Source organism: Heterodontus francisci, unplaced genomic scaffold (genome assembly GCF_036365525.1).
Source record: "Heterodontus francisci isolate sHetFra1 unplaced genomic scaffold, sHetFra1.hap1 HAP1_SCAFFOLD_201, whole genome shotgun sequence".
NCBI lineage: Eukaryota > Metazoa > Chordata > Chondrichthyes > Heterodontiformes > Heterodontidae > Heterodontus > Heterodontus francisci.
Window position 1 is genome coordinate 2,098,677 of NW_027141653.1, and position 26,080 is coordinate 2,124,756.

Below are 26,080 nucleotides of genomic sequence, written 5' to 3' on the forward strand. Positions count from 1 at the left end.
GTGGCTTCTTTGCTTTCTTTTGTAGACAGGCCCCAGAGATGTTGATTTGCAGCTTCAAGGCTGAAAAAGAAGACTGGTTAAAAAAGGATGGTTTCTACGTCATGTGACCGGACCCCTTCAACTAGCTGTCCCACTTCCTGTTAGTGTAATGATCACCCCCTCCACTCCAATATAAACATGTTGAACATAGATGCAAATAAACCTTACAATGCTGCGTATAATGACAGCTGACAATAACACCCACGTGCACAAAGATACTGTAACTAACACTTGGTTTTCATCCATTAGTGACAGTGCAAGTGAAGTTTGTGACGTCCAGTTCAAGTGATATTAGCTGTGTTCTGCTTAAGGTATATTTGCTGTGACATTTTAACTAACATTTGCTGTGGCTTGTGCAGTTTACCTGATATCTGCTGTGCCCATGTCAAGCAATATTTGCTGTTCCCACATTAAATGATATTTAAATGATGCTTGTTGTGGTCATTTTACGTGCTATTTGCTGTGTTCAGTTTCAGTACTATTTGCTGTGACCGTTTCAATCATATTTGGTTCTTCCAGTTTAGCTGATATTTGCTGTATCCATTTTAAGTGATATTTGCTGTGCTCATGTTAACTGAAATTTGCTGTGAAAATGTTATGTGACATTTCTAGTGTCTAGTTTAAGTGTTGTTTTCTGTTTCCACTTTAAGTGGCATTTTCTATGGTCATTTTAAGTAATATTTGCTGTGACCAGTCGAAGTAATATTTTCTGTGTACTGTTGAGTTCATATACTCTGCGATTCGCTCAAGTGACATCAGCTGCATGTAATATGAGTAATATTTGCTGGAGTTAGCTTACATGGTATTTTCCGTGGCAAATGTAAGTATGTTGTTGCTGTAATTAGGAGCAATTTACAATGGCCAATTTATCTACCGACCTGCAAGTCTATGGCTGAGGGAGGAAACCGGAACACCCAGTGAAAGCCGATATACTCATAGGGAGAACTTGCAAACTCCACACACATGGTACCCAGAAACGAACCCGCAACCCTGGAGCTGTGAGGCTGTCGTGCTAATCACTGCGCTACTGTGCCGCCCACGTGACACTGTGCTCGCTTTTATAACGAATAAGGTCAAGGAAGCCATTTTAAGATTAACATTTGTCTTTTCAGCCGTTCAATACTCTGCATTTTCTATTCTGTGTTGTCTGCTGCATAAAGTACTAGTCATTCATGTTTATAAAAGTAATGAAACATGATTAAGTTATAATGAGTGCATTGATGTATAGGATAAATATATTAGAAAGCCTGTCTATTTATTTAAAGTCTTAATTAATAACATCAGGTAGCATTAGGTGGCAGGACCGTATCGCCAACACAGAAGTCCTCGAGGCGGCCAACATCCCCAGATTGTACACACTACTGAGTCAGCGGCGCTTGAAATGGCTTGGCCATGTGAGCCGCATGGAAGATGGCAGGATCCCCAAAGACACATTTTACAGCGAGCTCGCCACTGGTATCAGACCCACCGGCCGTCCATGTCTCCGCTTTAAAGACAACTGCAAACGCGACATGAAATCCTGTGACATTGATCACAAGTCGTGGGAGTCAGTTGCCAGCGTTCTCCAGAGCTGGCGGGCAGCCATAAAGACAGGGCTAAAATGTGGCGAGTCAAAGAGACTTAGTAGTTGGCAGGAAAAAAGACAGAGGCGCAAGGGGAGAGCCAACTGTGCAACAGCCCCGACAAACAAATTTCGCTGCAGCACCTGTGGAAGAGCCTGTCGCTCTAGAAATGGCCATGATAGCCACTCCAGGCGCTGCTTCACAAACCACTGACCACCTCCAGGCGCGTATCCATTGTCTCTCGAGATGAGGAGGCCCAAAAGAACAGAATAATTAATAACAAGTGTTTAAGTTGAAAGTTTCGGAAAAGTTCAATTTCTTATGAAATTGGAATGTTTCTGAACTCTGATAAGTTACTGTCAGAGTCTGTCTTATGAATATCGAGTTGCTTTGCATGAGATTGAAACCAGTAGGGTAAAGAAAACTATGTTCTTCATGGATAACACATTGCTGCCGATGCAAACCTGGTGTTATCAACTGGAAGATGCAATTAAGAACTAACTAAGTTTACCAAACAACAGCTAATACTAAACATTCAGTCATCAATACGCTAACTGTGACATGCATGATGGTGATCTAAGGGATAACAACGAGGGTTCCAGCAGGTTTCTGTGTTGGACAGACTCTGAACTTTCCGGAGCATGCACCACATTTTATTCCTGCAAGCGGGTTCGATATCAAGAGCAGAGACCTGAGAGCTTGAAAGTGATCTGTACTTCAACAGACCATGAAACTGCCGAAAGCTGTAAATGTCATTATCCTATCTTTATGAATTATGTCTTTGCGTTCCTAAACTTTCTTATATTTAATATCCAAAGATTCCTGTTATTGTCTTATTTGTTTAATTCTCTTTTGAACCAAGTAAATTTATAAGGTCAATTAACATTGCAAGCAAATTGGAATAACTGAAAATTATCAGGCAACGAATTAAGCTAAACACAAAATATCAGAGTGAAACAAAGTACATGGGATCATAAATCTCCATTTTCTTGTCCTTTCCTTTGATTCAGGGATTTAAGCATTTCCCAGAATCATTGAAACAGAATAGAGAGAATGGTATTAGACCCAGCGAACATTTTTCCACACCCTGCCTCCTGTAAGGACTCCATTTCATTCTCACAGTTTCTCCTTCTCCGACACATCCGCTCTGATGATGCAACCTTCCACAACAGCGCCTCTAACATATTTTCGTTTTTCCTCAACCGAGGACATCTTTCAATTTAGTATGCTCTACTCGCTGCTCACAATGCGGTCTCCTCTACACTGGGGAGATGAAACGTGGATTAGGTGACCACATTTCCAAACACCTCCACTCAGTCCAGAAACATAACTCCGATGTTCCTGTCGCTTGCTATTTCAACACATACCCCTGCTGTCATTCCCACATCTCTGACTTGGGTTTACTGCATTGTTCCAGTGAACATCAACGCAAGCTGGAGAACAGCATCTCATTTACTAATTAGGCAAGCTACAGGCAACTGGACTGAACATTGAGTTCAATAATTTAAGAGCATGACTAGCCCCCATTGATTTTATTTTTAGCCTTACCTTTCATTTTTAAATTATGTGGCATTACTTTGTTACATCATTCATTTTTTTCATCATGTGGCTGCCCAATGATTTTACTCATGTTTGTGCTTTTGGCTAGAGCTTTCATTATTCAGTCAGTTAACACCGTCTCTGCGCTAACGTGCTGTCTTTCACCACACCATTAGCACATCTTCGTTGCCTTTGCCTTTGCCCCATGACTTCCTTGTCAGTTATTCTCTGTGACCCTCTGGCCGATCAACACCTTCCATTTTGTTCTCTTTTGCCCTACTCCAGCTTTATTTGCTTAAGACCTGTCACATTCCTAACCTTTGCCATTTCTGATGAAAGCTCACTGACCTGAAACTTTCACTCTGCTACTCTTTTCACAGGTGCTGCCAGACCTGCTGAGTATTTCCAGCACTTTTTGTTGTTATTTTATAACCCTTTCTTTAATCGATTTCCGAACTCAGTTTCAACCCCAAGCTCTTTCCTTTTCTTGTTGCCTCCTTAATATGTGCCTATCTTTTCCAGAACTCCACGATTGAAGTCCTCCAATCAGACATCCGTCACTGTCACAGTATCATGTCAGCTCTTATCAAAATCATAAATGGCATCCTGTGTGACTGAAATAAACATTAACTTTTCCTCCTCGAGTTCTCGTCCTCTCCGCAGCAATGGACTGAGTTGATCAGTCAATCCTCCAACTCTCTCCACCATGTCTGGAACTGCAATCCTCTGCTTCCATTCTTATCATTATAATCATTGCCAGAATATCACCATCATTAGATTCTAATCCAATTTCTGCAGCAACGTCTCTGTTTATCCCGAAGGTTCTATTTCTCAGTTACATTCTGTCTTCCAGTGACATCACCCAGAAACAGAATGTCAGTTTCAATATTGGTGCTGAAGACACCAATCTCTACCTCACCTTCACATCTCTCGTTCCTCAGTTGTCTCTGGATTGTCACACGGCTTGTCAGAAATCTGGCACTGAGTGAACAGCAATGTCCTTCAATTAAATATTGGAAAGGCTGAAGCCATTTACTTTGTTACTTGCCACAAACTTTACTCTCTAGCCAGAATTCCTTTTCCTGGAAACTGTCTGAGACTGAACCATATTTTTTCTCACCTTAGTCATATAGTTGACCTCGACATGAGCTTACAACCCACAAGCCTGCACCATCTCAATGACACATTCCTCTTACCCCGTTTCACCTTAAATGCTGCTGAGAACTCATCTGTGCCTTTGCCATCTCCAGATTTGAATGTTCAAACACACTCCTGGCCGACTTCCCACATTCTACGCTGTTAGTTTTCTTCTATTTATATGGAGGAATCATACTCACTGTGTCAGCTGTCAGAACCAGCTACTGCCCACGTTTATTGAAGCTCATGAATGGCAACCAGGGAGGAAATCTGATCACAAAGCCAGGAGCCAATCAAACAACAGCCAGCAGAAGTTACACAACAACGAGTAAGCCAGGGTCACATGACCAGGCTTTGTTCCTGGTCAATTCTACTATCTCTGTCTCCGAATCCATTTTTTGTCTACCCACGACCAAATCAGGAGCACAGCCTAAACATTAGGTATGCCGAATGCCACAGCTCAAATCCAGACCAGGAATAAGAGCCAAATCCATGTCCAGTACCGTTCCACCAAGTTCCTCCTGTCCTCATTGCTCCACTGAAACAATTTGAAGAACAGTGGACGAACATATCGATCCTGTTATAGATGACACCTTGTCAATCACAACAATCTGCCAAGTTATTTTTCGCTGTGAAATTTCTCCACTCCTCCCTTGTCATCTGTTGTCGAACAGTATTTGTTATGCACCACTGTTTCTGCTGCGCCGTCAGCAGGTTTTTCCCCAATAAACTGTACCCAGGGCATCGTCAATTCCAGCTCTAGACCATTTCAACACTCTTCTTGCCTTCAGAACCCGTCTGGAAGTCGATATCTCTCACTATGTGCTTATCAATCTCGCACTCTCTATACTTTTCCACTCGTGCTTGATGTAACGCTGTTTTAACCTGCTCCATTATGTCTTCTAAGATGTCTGGATGTGTGTAGTGCTTTGTTCATGTAAGTTGCCATGGTTGTGATCGGCGACCATTTCGCTGCAGGTCACCAGTTTCTTGCCGCTCCATACTCTACGGTCTGGCTTAACCTGCTTCTTTCCCCATTGCAGTGGAAAGTATGTTGGCAAATATTATTGCCCTGCCCAGTAGAACCATGTCAAATTCATATCTTTTAATATAGAATTTCACTGAGTGTGCAGCATTGTGTAAGTGACTTTTCTTTTCAAATGGACCACACGAGCCGCAAATAATGGCCACCAAAGGTCATCTGACCAGATCAGTGAATTTCTAAACAGCCATACTGCCTCTCAAGGACAAAGTGATATATTCCATCCTAAGAAGTGGCAACTCCCCGTATCCTGAGGCAATCCAAGAGGCGGCACAGTGGCGCAGTGGTTAGCACCGCAACCTCACAGCTCCAGCGACCCGGGTTCAATTCTGGGTACTGCCTGTGTGGAGTTTGCAAGTTCTCCCTGTGTCTGCGTGGATTTCCTCCGGGTGCTCCGGTTTCATCCCACAAGCCATAAAACTTGCAGGTTGACAGGTAAATTGTACATTATAAATTTCCCCTAGTATAGTTAGTGGTAGGGAAATATAGGAACAGGTGTGGATGTGGTAGAAATATGGAATTAGTGCAGGATGAGTATAAATGGGTGGTTGATGGTCGGTGGGCTGAAGGGCCTGTTTCAGTGCTGTATCTCCAAAACTAAAGGCAATCCTGAACTGAATGGGTCTTACTGAAACAAAGTTAGTAATCAAGCAATGAGCCATATAATGCATCATCACACTAATTCCCACATCATATTTGGAAAGGGAAATGTGATAATTCACATGCTAAACTAGCCATGTTGGTTTCTTTTTATTCTTTCAGTGCTTTCTGAAGAAAGTCACAACAGCAACAACAAAAAGGGCTGAAAAATCTGGCCTAAATAATTGAACGCTGTAGCATGAGGTCTCCAAGCCTGTTCTACTTCGAATCCACTGGTGCTGCAAACTGACCTCGTGGTAGCGAGACTGCAAGCAATCAAGTTTGTGGCCTGCAGAAATTCTATCTCTTCAAGAGAATCCTGACAGCCACTTCAGCACGTGATTCTGACTGTTGAACTTAGCTCAGCTGCACTTCAGGACTGAAGGCGCCTTTTTCATAAGGTCTGCAACGTGGCTTTTCGAGAACGAGCCATGTGACTTATGAACTATTATTTTTAATATAAGCTGTAAAAGTGCACTATTCTATTCAACTGTACATTCCTTAAGTGGTTTGTGTATGTCGCTGTGTGAGTGAGTGCCGTAGCGTTAGATTTCAGGGTAAGTTTTGAATGACAATCCAGAGGTTGTGCATTCATGCAATGCAGGACATGTGAAGAGCAGTTATGGTCTTCGAACAGGAGCTGAAATGCTCACATGTAGCTTGTATATTCGAACAGGAATCACAAGAAAAATAATAATGTACAATGGACACATTGATGGACTGATAACAAAATGCTGCTAATGAGCCAATGTTGCAAATGATTTATCAATTGAGTATGTATAGCTGCTTGTTCTAATTGTGATTAAGAGCAGCTGATACTAATTGTGGAAAGATAAGGGTACTTATGGATGTACAAGTTCAAACCTGGAGAGGGGGACAGGGAGCTGGACTCTCGAAGGGAAATGTAGTCTGCACTTATGCTGCATGGATTATTGTGAATAAACTTATGTGGAAGTAAGACCAGTTGCTGATTTATCCTTTGACAGATGCACTTTTACCAAATTAACATAATGGTCCTGCATTTTGCACCTTCCCAGGATCAGATCTTGTAATTGCGATGTTTCATGCTCCTTTGTTGATCTCTGTCAGGGCGAGGGATTTGTCTGACTTCAGGCCGTGCAGGGCAGGTGAACGAAATATTCTATGAGGCGATGAGTCCCTCCTTCAGGGAAATTCAAACGATCAAGGAACCTACTCACCGCAAAGTAAAACTCTGCAATAATTGTAATTATCGTGTGGGATAGGCAGAAGGGCGTGGGTTGCTTTTGCTGGAAGATTTGCCTTGAAGATTTTTTGGGGGCTTTGTTGAATGCCAAGTTCGGAAGTGTAGAACTGATCCATCCTGATATTGTGAGAAATCGAACATAAAATCACATAAATATTTGGGAACAACATGTAAAATTAGGAGGGAAAATAGACCTTCTCGAGAAGGGAAGCGAAATTATTGAAATAGGAAGATATTTGTACTGACAAAGGATTGAATCTGATTCACCAGTGAATCCACGTCTTTAGTTTCTGTTTGTTATAAATGTGAAATCTGTGACAGCTTTGCATTTACAGCCAACTGACATAGTCCTCGGGGTTAGAGGTTTCTTGCTGCTGTGTTTAGGTAACCCAGAAGATACAATGATATCCTGGGGCTGGAATTGTATTACTTACTTTCCGTGGAACTCTGCAATCTGTTGTCAATCACTTCCAGAACTCTGAGTAAGAGCTGTGCTGCTAACAGCTTCCTCCATCACCTACCAACTGGACACTCGAGCTGCAGTTCCATCAACAAGAAGGCAAGGTTGGCCCTCCCATTAGCCCGAACCCCCGCACACCCATTCTGCATTCCCCCTGTTACTCGGATGTCTCTGCATGTAGTAGGAAGAGATGGTTCATCGAATTCTCAAGATTAAGCCTTGAATACCCCAAGGTTCGAGACACAGCAACATAACTATCCATATTGTGCCGTCCCCTTTAAAACATGTAACTAAGCATTGATCTGGAATTGAAGAGCCTGGATCAGATCCAATGACCCCTCCTCTTGTCCATATATAATTGAACTCTGTCTATTTTCCTTGTTCTCCTGATCATTACAATGTATCTATTCGAAATTATCAGAGTCAATCATGAAGCTCGTGGCTTGTTTCAACAAATAGACCAACAATGTTTTATACTTAACCCAACTACCGTGTGATTTGCCTCTTTCAATTATTCGGTCAAAGATTGAGGCCAGGATGAGATGAAATTTTCTCTGGATGAATGACGGACAAACTGAAACTGTCTTCTTTCATTCCCACAAAAAACACCGCATTTTTTGCATTGTTTGCATCAGATTTCGGCTGATGAAAGGCAACTAAAAATCGCAATACACAGTTGCCATGAAATGCCCTTGTTCAACAAGAGAGAATCTAACCACCTCCCCTTGATATTAACCGTCGTGGTCACTCCCCAATTACCACATTATTAATTTCACAGGCATTACCTTTGATCAGAAATTTAACTGGGCCAGCCAAATAAATATTGTTGCTCCAGAGAAGATCAGATGCTGGGATTTAGGCAACAAATAACTCACTGACTTTTACATCCGCCATCTACAAGGCATAAGTCAGGAATAATGGAATACACTCCACTTTCCTGGTTCTGTGCTGCCGCCAACAAAACTCAAGCGCCTCAGTAGGATCCAAGCAAATGGGCTTACTTGATGTGCCTCCGATGCACCATACTAACACTTAACGCCTTCCACCACCAGCACACAGTGGCTGGAAGTGTGCACCGTACATAACATCACACCGCAGAAAGTTACTAAATTTATTTCGACAGCTCCTTTCAAGCACGAGACAGCTAACACCTAAAAGGATAAGGGTGGCAGACGCATGGAAACATGAACACCTGAATGTTCCCTCCAAGACACAGACATCCTGAGTTGGAACGACATCGTCATTTCTTCATTATTGCTTGGTCAAAATCCTGGAACTTCCTTTCTAATTGTACTGCGGGTGTACCTAAAGCAGATGGAGTCCAGCGTTTCAGGAAGGTGGCTCTCCACCACGTTCCCAAGAGAAGCTAAAGATGGTTAACTAATCCCAGCCTCGCCAGCAATGCCCACATTCAAGGAGCAAGAAGGAACTGCCTTCACCTTGCTACCTCAGTCTCTGTCCAGATGTGTGTTAATTGATGCCCGTCCCGGTCCTGAGCTCAGCACAGTCTCTACTGTTTATGAATAAGCGGTCTCCCAATTAACATGGTGATGAGGAGGAATTTCTTCTCTTGAAAGTGCCATCACATTTAGAACTCACTCACCCAGAAGTCGGTGGAGTCTGGATCATTAAATATATTTAAGGCTGATTTAGACTGACTTTTCATTTACGAGGGAGTGAAGACTTACTGTTGTCTGGCAGGAAATTGGAATTACAGCCATGTTCAGATCAGCCATTATGGTATTGAATGGCAGAACATGATCTCGGGGCTGAATGGCCTCCTCCCACTTTTATTTCTAATGACCTTATCATCATAGGTGAAAGGAAATCTGTTGCAACTCTTGCACTTTCATGGAAAGGAGCTACGGGCAAGCAAACCACATCTTCGATGTGACGGAAGAATGAATACAGATATTTTGTAGCGATTTTAGTTGGCATTGGGGAAAATGGAGGAGGATGATGTGTTGAAGCTGGAGGCGGTTGGAATGGAAAGTGAGAATAAGTGAATTAATATCATGGTTATGGAAGGTAGGGAAGGAGGCGAGGACAGTCTCTCCGGTAATGGAACAGATAAAGCTGAGGCTTCTGCAAAACTAATGTGAGGAATGTACGGTTAATGTGAAATGAAGAGATTGCAGAAGCTCTGGTATGAAAGATGACATCGTTTAAACAAACAAAAGGCGATGAGGAAACAGAGAGAATGGAAGTTATTATTAATGCAAAGTGGAGTTGGAGGAGGTGTGGTCAAGATAACTGTGGAAGTTGGTGGATCGTAGTAAATATTGATGCAAAGTCTGTCCACTTATAATGAGGGAGGAAATTCGTGGAAGAGAAGTGAGGAGTGACAGATGGACCGTTTTCAGGCGAGGGAGGTTCAGATATTTAAATGCAAATTTGATTAATTCTTCGAGCTCGATGTGAACAAGGGTTTGTCACAGCCACAATCATCGATGTATCGGATAAAGAGGTTGAAAAGGGAAACAGAGTAGCTCGGACAATGTGAGGGAGAGAACAATATTGAAAATCCTGCAATTGTGTCCAGTGCTGGGCACCACACCTTGAGGAACAATGCATAGACTTTATCAGGGGTGCAGAAAATGTTCAAGAGAAAATGCCAGGGTTGACAGATGTTTTATGCCGATCAATTAGAGAATCGGGGTTGTTCTCCTTCAAGAGGAAATTGAGAGAGAGTTTGATAGAGTTGTTCCAAACCATGGGCTGTTTAAACAGAGCAGATAGAGAGAAACTGTTCTCATTGACAAACCTGGCCAAAACCAAATTACACAGGTTTAAGGGATTGACAAAAGAATCAATGGCGACATGAGGGAAAACGTATGTTTCCAAAGCACGTGTTTAGGATATGATATGAACTGTCTGAGAGTGTCGTGAAGCCAAAATCAATCCGAAACGAACTGAATGAACAACGGAAGAGAAAAAAACAGTGCAGGTCCGTGAGGAGGAGATGTAGGAGTGAGATGAGCTGAGCTGCCCGTGCAGAGAGCCGACATGGTCAAGACAGACCAAATGGACAACTGCTGTGTTGCAACCATTCTATACTCCTTTTTATTTGAATATACGAATTTTTGAACGGAATTTCACAGATAAAGAGAATAGTATGGGCGAACATCCGTTATAGGCTTCTCTCACGTTAGGAATTTAATTTCTGAATGGTCATGCAGACTGGAGACCATCACTAAAACAACATGACATCCACAGTCTGGACTCATGATTTTTCTAGGACTGCCTTTATTTTTGTTTAACCCAGCTTCCAGTAATGATTAGTTGCATATTGTGATCAGATTTGTCCAGTCTAGTGGTTGGGGGTGGGGGTGGGGATGGGTCCACTTCAATTTTAGTGGAAAATATATTCAATCAACAGGGGATTAACACAGCTGTCGTAATCTGTTTGTTCAAAGATTAAGAAAAACTGTTTGAACAATTTTGCAACCTCAGTATCCCCATCGAGATCCGGGAGGGTATAAAGTTAATGCACCGGGAATGTGTCACCTCAGAATTTATTTCAGAGATATTATCTGCAGAACGAACAGACCGATCACTCCAAGCAAAAAATGCACCGACCAATTGAATGGGTCAGGAAAATATTCTATGTGATCCTTGCTGTAATTGGCGTTCCTGGTAAGTATCTACAACCAATGAGGTTTTGTAAATCTGTGTAAGAGCTGGTGTCTTCCATTACCATGTGAATAATAATATTAAATGCGATCGAATGGTTACAGTTACACAGACACACACTCAATAATATAATTGCAACCATTTCCTGAATTATCTGTGCAGTTTTAATCTGTTGTCTCAACTGTTTCCAGCTCAAGACACTCTGCATTGTAAATTTATTGAATTATGTGGAATGTTGTGTTCTGTAGAATCACAGCTCAAAGCAGGAAAATCTCAGAGGGGAAGGATTACTGCAATTATCTGTTAATGCAGTATTATAGTGTATGTGTGCACTAACTGGAGTGGAGCACCTCACCTCAGCGATCATGTATAACTGGGAGTCTCTGTCACTCTGGAATTGCCTGATTGTGGCTGACTAACTGGTGTGAACAATGTAACACGAGGGACCATGTATTTCCTGGAGTATCTGTCATTGTATTCAGTGCGGGTCCCCATCTTACTGTTACTCTCAGTCGAGTTGTTGAAAGCACCATCAGGTGCTGATTAATTTCCTTCCCGAGTACAGTCCTGAGAAGCGTTTGGTCACAAGTGCACTGCAATAATAAATAATCCTCTTCAATATTACCAAAAACACTGATGACTGTGACTTGTTAATAGACAACTTATTGATTTTGCAACACAGAATCTGGGCATTCGGTACAACTAGATTAGGACTGTCTTCCTGCTCTGCACGAGCCTCTCTTCATTCCAGCTCATCTAATCCTGTCAGCATGTCATTGCAATCCTGTCTCCATCATGTACTAACCTCGCTTCTTCTTATTTTTTTCTTCCCTTGCAATTACTCCAAGAGGTGTCAATTACACGTTCTCAACAGTGCAAGTAAATAGGTCTCTCTTGAATTCCATCGTGTATTTATTGATGACCATCTTATTTTGAGGAAATGCAGAACTGGTCACCAGCAAAGGTGGGAATATCAGGTCCACGTTTTCCCTCTCTAACCATTTTTTAAATTTCAAAGGCCTCTATTAGTTCAACACTCATCCTTCTCTTATCGACATAATGGAGCCACAACAGAAATCCCAATAACTATAATCTCCCTGCTATTATTAGGTTTGTGAAGAATACGTGCTCCTGCTGGTTACGCTGGATATTTTTATCATGCGTCGTCCAGAGGAGTACACATTATTTATGTGTTCATTCACCACCTTTCTAATATATAATTATGACACTTTTCTTTTAATGATATTCCTGTAGAAATGAAAGCCCATGCTCTGATCACATTTGCATTGACTCAGAAAATTCCCTTTTCAATTTAACTCATTTAGACATCAAAGGGCGTGGTCAAAGACGTATTAGTGTCTCCTATCCGAGGGTGTGGTTCGAATCAGGGAGGAATTTCTACGACCCCAGGGGGTGATTCGAGTCCTGGATGGGTTCCTGCACTGGGAGCGGTTGGAGACCGGGTGCAGTTCTCCATTCTGCCCATTCTTGGGCTCTAAAATGTTGTATTTAACTAGTAGAATAGCGTCCGGTGAACGGGCTGCTGTACCTCCCCGTCCAGGATTTGTTAAATCTGGAAGTGCTGGGGTTGGAAGCAGGTTAATGTGATGGACCCGATCTGACCAGATTCCAATCCACACAGTTTTGGTGCTAAAACCCTTCCTGCCAGGGTTGTGGAGCGGAGAATGTTTTCAGTAATTTACAGCCACTTTTCCCTTCTCTTCTTTACAGTTAATTTAGTCTCAATTGTGATCCTGTCCAAGGGAAATTGCGGACTCTCCAGCTGCACCACCCGTTACCTGGTGGCCATGTCAACGGCGGATCTACTGGTCATTATCACTGAGATCATACTCTGGAGAATCAATGATTATTACTTCCCATTAAATTTCCTGGATCTCACCTTTGTGTGTCGCCCTCTCTATGTCCTGATCCGTGCAGCCATCGACTGTTCCGTTTGGTTCACCATCACTTTCACATTTGATCGATTTGTCGCCATTTGTTGCCAGAAGCTGAAATCGAAATATTGCACCAGGAAAACTGCAACTGTGGTTCTAACAACAACTGGCATTTTGTTCTGTCTAAAAAATATTCCCACCTACTTTCGATATCAACCTTGACGGGTAATCAACTATGTCGAATGGCGTTGTTCTAATAAGCGAAGTTATTTTACTGATCCTCGATGGATTGGATTTAGAATGTTTGAAAAAGCTTTAACACCATTATTACCATTCATTTTAATTCTGTTACTGAACGCTCTGACGTTCAGGCACATTTTAGTGACCAGTCGAGTTCGTCAGTGACTGAGGGGTCAGAGCAAGAAAGATATTCACAGTGACTCTGAAATGGAGAGAAGAAGGAAGTCTATGATTTTACTCTTCACCATATCGGGCAGCTTCATAGTTCTGTGGCTGGTGTATGTGTTATATATTTTTGGTATTGGTCATTTCTTAGATGATGATTCTTTTCATATCTTTGCAAATGTCGCATATATGCTGCGGAATTTAAGTTGCTGTACAAACACATTCATTTATGTGGCCACTCAGTCCGAGTTCAGAGAGCAGTTAAAGAGCGTGGTGAAATATCCAGTCACATCAATTATTAAATTAATTAATAAACAAAGCAACTGAGACCATCTTAAAGATCCAGTGGTTAATGGACCAGAGGTGACCACTGGAGCTCCAGAAGAATATAGCCTGTTGGAGTAAAGACAAACACGAGAGCTGTTAGTGACGGGAAGAGGGGTTCGAGAGCTGAGGATCATAAGTGAATTAGCAGGAACCAAAAAAGATAATGAGCTGTGAGCAAAGGGGAAGAGATGAACTTCGTAAATAGGTCAGGAGGAGAGTGATTGCTCTCGCTCAAGGAACTGACGTGAAAGAAGCTTGAACCTGATATGACACCTTTCATTAAACAAGAATCATGCAGTTTAATAACTGTGTAAACTGAATTGATCAATTAAATATATCTGCAGAAGAAAACATTTATCTTTAAAAACAACATTCGTTCCTGATATTCCACGAGACACATTTATTCTTAATTGCTTTGGCTCCCTGATAATGTTGAGGTGAATTGTCTACGATAGTTGACATTGTTGAATAGAAGATAAAACGTTGCTTGCACAACTGCTTTCTATCGACAAGGATGTGATATGTGTTCACACAGTGACATGTTAACTCTTGGAGCCTAGGAAATAAGCGATGGACATGCTTTTAGTGTACACCACCCAAATTACAGAGCTGCGGTGACAGCAGATGAACCTCACGTTAAACTAATGGAAGAGGTAATTCAAAACATTTAATAATAAGGAATCGGAAGCCCAAAAGTTGGAAACTGAGAGTCTTTGCTGGTACAGTTTGCAATGGTGTCTGTTGTCATTACTCTGAAATGCAGTTCAATGTAATGTGAATTCAGAGACAGGAGGGAAGAAAAAGCATTGCCTGTGCTGGCAACATTCAAGGAATCCTGGCCTTGAAGGAGAAGAAACTTCCATGTTGCCTTCTGTGCTTTTTAAATAATATTTATAACATCTTCCATAATACATTATACTGGATTAATATGTAGCCGTTATTTGTAACTTGTTAGGTCAGGCACAACGGAGAACCCCATTGTAATAAATTAAAAATTCAGAACTGAGAATTTTTAAATGGGGCCAGACGTTGAAAAAGGCGAAAACGAAATGACTGGTTGTGAAGTTGAGTGGAATCTTGCTCTGATTACTTTGACCAAGTTTTTTTTTCGTTCAAGGAAGCGAATACATAAGGGGAACAACCAGACATAGATCGGAAAGACCAGTGAATAAGATGTCATTTGAATTATCATATAAAAGATTGATCAAAAGCACAGAACGAATATCAGTGGAAAGGAGGAATAATTTAGTATTTTAAGCTTCCAAGAACCAGAGAATCATAGAAACATAAAATGTTTAAGGCACAGAAAGGGGACACTTTGACCCATCATGTCTGTGCCAGCCGAAATAGGATCCACCTATTCCAATCCCACCTTCCAGCAATTAGTTCTTAAGCCTGCAGATTATTAGAATTTTAGAACATTACAGCGCAGGTCAGGCCCTTCGGCCCTCGATGTTGCGCCGACCTGTGAAACCATCTGACCTACACTATTCCATTTTCATCCATGTATCTATCCAATGTCCACTTAAATGCCCTTAAAGTTGGCGAATCTACTACTGCTGCAGGCAGGGCGTTCCACGCCCATACTACTCTCTGAGTAAAGAAACTACCTCTCTATCTGTCCTATATCTATCACCCCTCAACTTGAAGCTATGTCCCCTCGTGTTTGCCATCACCATCCGAGGAAAAAGACGCTCACTATCCACCCTGTCTAACCCTCTGATTATCTTATATGTCTCTATTAAGACACCTCTCCTCCTCCTTCTCTCCAACGAAAACAACCTCAAGTCCCTCAGCCTTTCCTCGGAAGACCTTCCCTCCATACCAGGCAACATCCTAGTAAATCTCCTCTGCACCCTTTCCATAGCTTCCACATCCTTCCTATAATGCGGTGACCAGAACTGCACGCAATACTCCAGGTGCGGACTCACCAGAGTTTTGTACAGTTGCAGCATGACCTCGTGGCTCCGAAACTCGACCCCCCTACTAATAAAAGTTAACACACCATATGCCTTCTTAACAGCCCTATTAACCTGGTTAGCAACCTTCAGGGATTTATGCACCTGGACACCAAGATCTCTCTGTTCATCTCCACTACCAAGAATCTTCCCATTAGCCCAGTACTCTGCATTCCTGTTACTCCTTCCAAAGTGAATCACCTCACACTTTTCCGCATTAAACTCCATTTGCCATCTCTCAGCCCAGCTCTGCAGCCTATCTATGTCTCTCTGTACCCGACAACATCCTTCGGCACTATCCACAACTCCACCGACCTTAGTGTCATCTGCAAATTTACTAACCCACCCTTCTGCACCCTCTTCCAGGTCATTTATAAAAATGACAAACAGCAGTGGCCCCAAAACAGATCCTTGCGGTACACCACTAGTAACTAAACTCCAGGATGAACATTTGCCATCAACCACCACCCTCTGTCTTCTTTCAGCTAGCCAATTTCTGATCCAAAGCTCTAAATCACCTTCAACCCCATACTTCTGTATTTTCTGCAATAGCCTACCGTGGGGAACCTTATCAAACGCCTTACTGAAATCCATATACACCACATCCACTGCTTTACCCTCATCCACCTGTTTGGTCACCTTCTCGAAAAACTCAATAAGGTTTGTGAGGCACGACCTACCCGTCACAAAACCGTGCTGACTATCTCTAATGTACTTATTCTTTTCAAGATGATTATAGTAGCGAAAAGCATATCCAGGCTACTTTTCAATGAGTTGAGAGTCTCTGCCTCAACTACTCTTTCAGGCAGTGAGGTCCAGATCACTACCACCCTCTGGGTGAAAAACGTTTTTCTCATCTCCCTTCTATTTTCTAGCAATCAGCTTAAAGCTATGCCCCCTCGTCACTGACCTCCGTGCTAATGCGAATAAATCCTTTACCTCCACTCTAGCCGGGCTCCTCAAGATTTTGCACATTTCAATCAGATCTCCTCTCAGCCTTCTCTGCTCCAAGGAAAATAACCACAGCCTATCCAATCTTTCCTCCTAAATCTATTTTCCAAGTCCTGGCAACATCCTTGTAAATCTCCTCTGTACCCTATCTAGTGCAATTACATCCTTTCTGTAATGAGGTGACCAGAACTGCACACAGTACTCAAGTTGTGGCCAAACCAATGAGTTATATAGTTCCAGCACAACCTCCCTGCTCTTATGTTCTCTACCTCGGCTAATAATGGAAGGGATTCCATATGCCTTCGAAACCACCTTATCGACCTGTCCTGCTCCCTTCAGGGATCTGTGACATTGACTCCAAGGTCCCTCATTTCCAATACACTTCTCAGTATTTTCTCATTCATCGTGTACTCCTTTGTATTGTTTGACCTTCCAAAATGCATCACCTGGCATTTCACTGGCTGGAATTCCATTTTGTCACTTTTGTCCCCATCTGACCAGACCATCAATATCTTCCTGCAGCCTACAGCTATCCTCCGTGCTGACTATCAAACAGCCAATCTTCGTCTGGTCTGCAAACTTCTTGATCATGCCCCCTACATTTATGTCCAAATCGTTAAGATATACCACAAAAAGCAGTGGACCCAGTACTGAGAACCCCGGAATACCACTGGAAATAGTCCTCCAGTCATTAAGACACCCATCAACAATTACCCTTTGTTTCCTGCCACAAAGCCAATTTTGTATCCACCTCGGAATTTTGATAATTACTCTTTCTAAATTACCACATATATCTGGACAGAAGGAACTGATCTGGCTCCAAGCCGAATAGACCTTGTGTTCTTTGTTTCTCTAAATAGGAGGATCATATGGTCACAGAGATCAATCAACTACAGCAGCATCAGACTTTTGCAACATTTATGACAGCAATGGTAATATTTTGATCTGAAGGCTTGGCCTTCTTTTTTAAAAAGTCAGTCTTTGGCATTAATTCATTCCTATATTTGTTTTGTATTTGTTATCTTTCTAGAGAAAGTCTTTGTTAATATTTGTAGTCAGCTTCCAAGACAACTGTCGACATTGCTGTCTCTGATAAATTCATCTGAAACCACGAAACATGGAAATAATTGTTTATGACATTTATATCAAGAATAAATAAATTAATATATTTGCCATTCCAAGCACTGAAAAGCAAATCTACCTCAGTTTAAAGGGACATAAATATGCATAATTTTTCAAAAAAGTTAATGGGAATGCCGTCCATGTGGTTGCTGAGTATTGAGGATTTTTTTTTAAAGATAAATAAATATTATCAACTGACGAAACCATGATATAAATTTGGGAAACTTAGATGAAAAAAAATCAGCATGATTCGGTGTGTCTCCTGTCAACAGTCAAGGGATATCTGAGGTAAATTATACGCCACTGTGCGTAATCTGTTGCTTTAATAGAATGTACTACATGATAGGAGTTTAGGAATTAACAGCACTCCTGTGAAAGGATAATGACTGTCATCAAGTGAGGTGACCAGCTGGTGGGGTGGCAGTCTTCAATCTGAGGAGTGTCAATGAAGTTTGAACAGATAATAACATTCTTCTTCATCAGTCGTCATTTGGGGTTATGATATTTTAGAAGGTAAGAACATGTAGAATTTGTGCAGATCACACCACTCATGAGCTAGAGACTAGAAAGAGTGGTCAACAACAACAATGAGATTAAGGAGGAGGCAGATTCTGTCCTGCGGGGAATTGGAGGTTCCTGGAATGGTGTTTTAAAATGACTAACGTTACTTAATCCTCATAATAATTAATGAGTGGGCACATTAAGAAAGGAATCAGTCAAATTCATACTTTGTGAATGATAACATGATTAGTAACTAGTTTGTAACTTTTCCTGGGATTCACAGTTAAACATGCATCTGCAATATAAATGTGTTAAGATGGGGTAAAATCAGTTGAGCTGCATTTGTCTTTAAATAGGCAACTATTTTGTAGCAACTTGCAATAAGTCATTTGAATTATAAGAGAATCCAGTTTCTGATTTAGCCTAACTTACATCAAGCAAATAGCAGAGAAAATATTTGAGTATGACCACTGGGATTTAGAAGTGCAACAACAGCTGAGACAAAGACAAAGGAATGTTTACTGGAGGAATCAAATGATTAGACAAACAAAACATGGTAAGGCCTGGAATCAAATGGAATGTCGATTCTTGAAACAAAAAAATAATTTTTAATATTGTATTGGATAATAAGTTTCTTCAACGCTCCACTTTTGGTGCATAACAGTTGTCAGAGAACAACTCCAAGTAGCTGGGTTGGTAAGTAAAGGCAAAGGGAAAGGTCGACAGTTTTATTTAATATTGTTGGTAGTTTTTTTGGGGGGAACCAAGTTGCCTAGTGTAAATAATCTAATTGTCGGGTAATTTAAGGGTATAAATTAAGGGTAAATTAAGGCAGGGCTGCTCAACAACCTTGGAGTGCTCCTCCTGAGCGATATGGGAAGTCAGGGACTATCTAGTGTCCAGGGCAAACACGTGTGAAGGAAGTGTCTCCATCTGCAGCTACTCGAAATCCTCGTTTCGGATCTGGGGCGGCGGTTGGGGACACTGTGAAGCATCTGCGTGGCTGGGATCATCGTGGATAGCACGTACAGGGAGATTGTCACGCTGCAGGTAATCACTGCTCATGTAGAAAGGGAATGTGTGATCCCCACAGGCAGAGTAGAAGAACTAGGCAGGAAGTGCAGGAGTCCCCTTGGTCCTAATTCATATCTAACAGATGTTCCACTTTGGATACTGTTGGGATAGATAGCTTCTCAGGGGAACGCCGCAAGTGCCCGGTCAGTGGCACCACGGGTGCCTCAGCTGCACAGTAGGGGAGGAAAAAAGAGTGGGGGAACATTAGAGGTAGGGGATTCTATCGTAAAGGGTACAGACAGGCGTTTATGTGTCCACAAATGTGACTCCAGGATGGATGTTGCTTGCCTGAAGCTAGGGTCAAGGATGTCACGGAATGGCTGCAAGTCATTCTGAAGGGGGAGAGTGAACAGTCAGAGGTTGTGGTACACATTGTTACCAACGGTATGAGGTGATGCAACAAGTATTTAGGGTGCTAGGTAGCAGATTAAAAAGCAGGAACTCAAACGTTCCAATCTCTGGATTACTCCCAGTACCACGGGCGATGTGTGTATAGGAATAAGAGTATAGAGCAGATGACTGCATGGCAGGAGGCAGCGCTTTAGTCACCTGGATCACTGGGTCTGTTCCTGGCAAAGGTGGGACCTGTACAAGTTGGACGGTTTACACCTGAACCGGAATGGGACCAACATCCTTGCTGGGAGATTTGCTAGTGCTGTTTGGGGATGGGATTGCGGTGTGGTAAAACTAATTTGGCAGGTGGATGGGATACAGAGCGGAGGTACAGTGGGGGGTGATGTACAGTCAAATATGGAAGGGAAACTGAGTGAGACTGGAAAGCTCAGCAAATATAGACCAGGACCCTTGACCGGGTCCACTAGACATGAATCAATGAGTCATTCCAAGGCTGGTGGGAAGGTTTATGGGAGACCACAGAGAACCCCGACCTGGTCAGCTCTTTTGAAACAGAAAGCCAACATTGCATTGGCAGTGATATCAATAAAACCCTTAGGAAGACAGAAGGAAGCCATTCGGCCCCATCCAGCTTGTCACCCCCATTCACTCAGGTCGTGGCTGATTTGCTCCCTTGCAATATCAAGCTGTCTCGGCTCCGTAAACATTAATACCCTTTCCTAACAAAGCTCTACCAACAATCAGGAATTAATGCCACTGCCTGTCAACACTGGGGAATTCCTTTACTTAGCCTCTCTGCCTGTCAACCTCTCACACCTGCTTGAAGACATTCCTTAAAACTGACCTCTTTGACCAAGCTTTTGGTCATCAGCCTTAATCTCTCCTAATGTGGATTTGGTGTCAGATTTTGTTTTGTAATGCACCCTGCGTATTATCTTTGGGATTTTATTACTATCACTCGCCTTCTCCCTCACCCCATCTCTCTCTCTCTCTCTCTCTCTCTCTCTCTCTGTCTCTATCGCTCCCTCTTCACCTCTAAGATAAGTATATCCTTCCTGAACACCAACATTTAACAGTTTCTCAACATTTGAAAAATGTTCTGTGTTCCTATTCTTCCTGCCGAAGTGACGAACCTCACATTTCTCCACATGATATTCCAGCTGCCAATTTCTTGCCCAGTCACTTAACCTGCCAATCTTCCTTTGCAGTCTATTTGTGCTCTCCTCACAGCTAACGAACCGACTTTACTTTGTATCATCAGCCCATATGAACTTAACATAGGCAGTGATTGAGAGAGGCACTTTTGTCCTGACAAGTATTAAGATACAACTGGTTGATATTTTGTGCAAGATAATTCTGTATATTCATCGGAGTTGTTCAGATGAAAGATCTTCAAGAATAGATTATAGGAACGTAGGAAGATGGAAACAGGAGTGGCTATTCAGCCCCTCTAGCCTGTCTCACCATTCAATGAGATCATGGCTGATCCGCAGCCAAACTCCATATACCTGCCTTTGACCCATATCCCTTAATATCTTTGCTTAACAAAAATCTATCTCAGATTCAAGCTCACAACTGCTCTAGCTTCAACTGCTGTTTGTGGGAGAGAGTTCCAAACCTCTACCACCCTTTTCGTGAAGAAGTGCTTCCGAACATCTCTCCTGAATGGTCTGGCCCTAACGTTTAGACTATGTCCCCTAGTTTTAGAATCTTCAACCAGTGGAATTAGTTTATCTTTATCTAGCCTGTCTTTTCCTGTTAATATCTTGAAGACTTCGATCAGGTCATCCCTTAACCTTCTAAATTCTAGCGAGAACAGGGCTAATTTGTGTAATCTGTCCTCATAACTTAACCCCTGTAGTCCAGGTGTCATTCTTGTAAACCTATGTTGCATTCCCCCCAAGGCCAATATATTCTTCCTAAGGTGTGGTGCCCAGAACTGCTCACAGTATTCCAAGTGGGGTCTAATCAGGTTTTTTTTTACAGCTGCAGCATAACCTCTGTGTCTTTATACTCCAATCCTCTAGATGTAAATTTCAGCATTCCATTAGCCTTTTTGATTATTTTCTGTACTTGCTTATGGCATTTTAAAGATCTATGCACCTGAACCCCCAAGTCTCTTTGGACATCCACTCTACTTAACCTCTTCCCATTTAGAAGGTCGACTGCTCTATCCATTCTTGGTCCAAAATGGAGAACCTCACACTTGCCCACATTGAAATCCGTCTGCCACAGTTTTGCCCACTCACCTAGTCTGTCAATATCTTTTTGTAACTTTATACTATCATGTCCACTGTCTACAATGCCACCCAACTTTGCATCATCAGCAAATTTGGATACATGACTCACTATGCCATCATTCAAGTCGTTGATGAATAATGTGAATAGTTGAAGCCCCAACACAGATCCCTGTGGAACACCACTAGTCACATCCTGCCAATTAGAGTTCTTACCCATTATCCACACTCTCTGTCGCCTACTACTCAACCAACTTCCTACCCATGTCAGTAATTTGTCCTCAACTCCGTGGGCTTCTACCTTAGTTAACAGTTTCCTATGTGGGACTTTATCAAATGCCTTCTGGAAGTCCATATAAATAACATCCAATGACATTCACCTGCCCAGTACCTTCGTCACCTCTCAAAACAAAATTCAGTAAGATTTGTCAGGCCTGAATCCATGCTGGCTGTCCCTGATTAACTGAAATGTTTCCAGGTGTTCAGTCAACGTATCCTTGATTTTTGAGTCCAGCAACTTGCCCACCACAGATGTCAGGCTAACTGGTCTGTAACTTCCTTTGTTCCCCCTTCCACCCTTCTTCAAAAATGGAGTGACATGTGCAACTTTCCAGTCCAGAAGGACCACTCCTGAATCTAGGGAACTCTGAAAAACTGTAGTTAGGGCATCTATAATGTGCTCCCCTACTTCCTTTAACACCGTCGCACGGAAACTGTTAGGTCCTGGGGATTTCTCATTCTTCAGTTGCATTAGCTTCCTTGTTACTGATAATTTACTTAACGTTAATTGTATGAAGTCCCTGTTCCCTATCGGTTATTAATTTTTCGGGACTGCCGGTAAATTATCCTTCCTTTTCAATTGTAAATACTGAGGAAAAGTAATTGTTCAACATGTCTGCCATTTCCCCATTATCAATAGCAATATCTCCATTTTCAGCTTTTAGTGGGCCTACATTGCTATTGACCACCCGCTTTCCCTTTATGTAACTATAAAATTTCTTCTTATTGATTTTGATGTCCCTTGCAAGTTTCCTTTCATAATCTCTTTTAGTAACTCTTATAAGCTGCTTTGTGACCCTTTGCTGGTCTTTACATCGATCCCATTCGGCCGGATCTGTGCTGCGTTTTGCATTTTTGTAAGCTCTTGCTTTTACTTTTAGACTGATCCTAATCTCTTTGGTTGTTCATGGCTATTTTTTGTGTGAAATGGAGATTTTTCCTCTCATGGGTATATACTCGCTCTGTATTGCGTTAAATGTTTCTTTAAATATTCTCCACTGTTCTTCAGTCGTTTGACCTATTAACAGAGCTTCCCAGTTTACCGTGGACAGTCTCTGTCTCATCCCAGTAAAGTCAGACTTACCCAAGTCTAAAATTCTAGTAGCTGATTCGTGCTTTTCAATTTCAAGCGTTACCTTGAATTCGATGAAGTTGTGACCACTATTTGATAAATATTCACGCACAGTTAGGCTACTAATTACATTTGACTCGCTACTCATAACTAAATCTAATATTGCCTGTCTCCTTGTTACATCTAGGACATATTGCTGTAGGAAACTATCCCGGACACATTCCAGAAATTCACTACCAATCTGACAGGTGCTAGTCTGCCTCTCCCAATCTATGTGTAAGTTAAAATCCCCCATTAATACTACTTTGCCTTTGTTACACACTTGCCTCATTTGTGCATTTATACCATCTAACACCTCAGAACTGGTCTATGCACAAAACCTATTCCAGGATTAGATCCTTTTCTGTTCTCAGTTCCACCCATAAAGCCTCCACTGGATGAGAGAGTGTCCTTCGGTGTCCTCTCCCACGCTCACATTTAGCATTAGAATCACAAGCACCGAGAGCCAAACGCACACACAGACACAAAGATAGTCAAGTAAACAGAGGCAGACTGACATGTCCAGATAGACACACGCACACACACGCAAACACATAGAAATCCACAGCCAGGCACATTCTTTCCCGCTGACCGAGAGAGAGAGAGAGAGAAACCGACACAGAGCCACATGTATTCACTGACCAAGTTAGACAGAGAAACAGGAACACTTCCCTCCGTGTAAATAATGTTTCTGCAAACATCAAAATCACTCTTTTCTCCTTTTATATTTCACTCTAGGAGTTCCAATTTATTGCCAATCTGCTTTCACAGGCAGCAGGAGCATTTTCCCTTTCCTTTTCTTGCCTTTGGTGGTCAAGGGGTTATGGGTCAATCCCAGGGTCTGTGCAGTCTGCGACCACTGACCCAGCACTTTGACCCCTACGGACGTCGGAGGGGGGGGGGGTGGGTGGGCAACAGGGAGAGGGTTAGTTCCAACCTCGTAAAGGGACCCCGCACCGCCAGAACCGCTCCTCAGGATTAAACCTTCGCGTGAGTCAGGAGGTGCTTGAACAAGGATGGGAACAAAGTGGCATTGAATCTTCCAATATTTATTTATTAAGTGATGTTAATAATGGGCGGCACAGTGGCGCAGTGCTTCGCACCGCAGCCTCACAGCTCCAGGAACCCGGGTTCGATTCCGGGTACTACCTGTGTGGAGTTTGCAAGTTCTCCCTGTGTCTGCGTGGGTTTTCTCCGGATGCTCCAGTTTCCTCCCACAAGCCAAAGGACTTGCAGGTTGATAGGTAAATTGGCCATTATAAATTGTCACTAGTATAGGTAGGTGGTAGGGAAATATCGGGACAGGTGGGGATGTTTGGTAGGAATATGGGATCAGTGTAGGAGTGGTATAAATGGGTGGTTGATTATCGGCACAGACTCGGTGGGCCGAAGGGCCTGTTTCAGTACTGTGTCTCTAATCTCTAAAAATAATCTCTATACAGCAAATTATCTGTCCAGCCCAAATTCACACACGTAAAATGGTGTATTCAGATTAATAATTTTAAAGGAGAAACTATTGTTAATAAATTCCATTTCATTTGCTCAACATTATCATCACAACCCTTGTTTAGTTCAGGATGTAATATTAGTAAAGCCCTTAGGAAGAGAGGAGGAAGCCGTTCGGCCCCTCGATCCCATCCTTTCGCTTTGGGACATTTTATTCCTCACACTCTTCCTTACTGTGTGTCTCTCTCGGTCCCTCAGCCAGTCTCTCTCTATCTCTCCCTCAGCCAGTCTCTCTCTATCTCTCTCTCTCTCTCTCACCACATCTCGTTCTCTCTCTCTCTCTATTTCTCTTTCTCTCTCTCTCTCTCTCTCTCTCTCTCTCTCTCTCTCTCTCTATCTCTATCTCTCTCTCAGAAGAGGACCATAGAATCATGGAGTACTATCACACAATGGGAGGAGATAGGATCAGTAATCTTAAAGGAGAAACTATTATTAATTAATTCCATTTTATTTATACAAAATTGTCATCATGACCTTGTTTATTTCATGATATAATATTGGTAAAGCCCTTAGGAAGATAGTAGGAGGCCATTCGGACCCTCAAACTTGTTCCATCCCTTTGGAACATTTTATTCCTCACCCTGTCTCTCTCTCTGTCCCTCAGGCAGTCTCTCTCTCTCTCTCTCTCTCTCTCTCTCTCTCTCTCTCTCTCTCTCTCTCTCTCTCTCTCCCCTCTCTCCCTCCACCAGTCTCTCTCTCCCCGTCTCTCTCTCCCTCCCTCTCATTCTCTCACTTTCGCTCCCTCTCTCCCTCCCATTCTCTCTCTTTTTCTCGCTCTCCCGCCCCTCCCAATCTCTCTTGCTCTCTCTCTCTCTTTCTTTATTTCAGTTCTTTCAGATATATGGGTAGGTTGTAGAGCTTGGGTTGTTCTTCATAGGTTCTTCCTTTCCACTCTGCCTGGCCTCCTCAAAATTTTATACACCTCTCTTAAATCTCCCCTCAGCCTCCTCTGTCCCAAAAAATAACTCTAGCCTATCCAATCATTCCTCATAGCTAAGATTCTCTATTCCTGACAACATCCTCTATCCCTCTCTCTCTGTCTCTATATGACTCCCTCTATTTCTCTCTCACTCTCACTATTCCT

The 26,080-nt window shown here is 42.4% G+C and overlaps 1 pseudogene; it reads left to right on the forward strand.

Annotated features, from left to right (window-relative positions):
- The first annotated feature begins 11,212 nt into the window (after positions 1 to 11,212).
- LOC137364277 (probable G-protein coupled receptor 139) lies at positions 11,213 to 13,903 on the forward strand (annotated as a pseudogene).
- Positions 13,904 to 26,080: the final 12,177 nt, after the last annotated feature.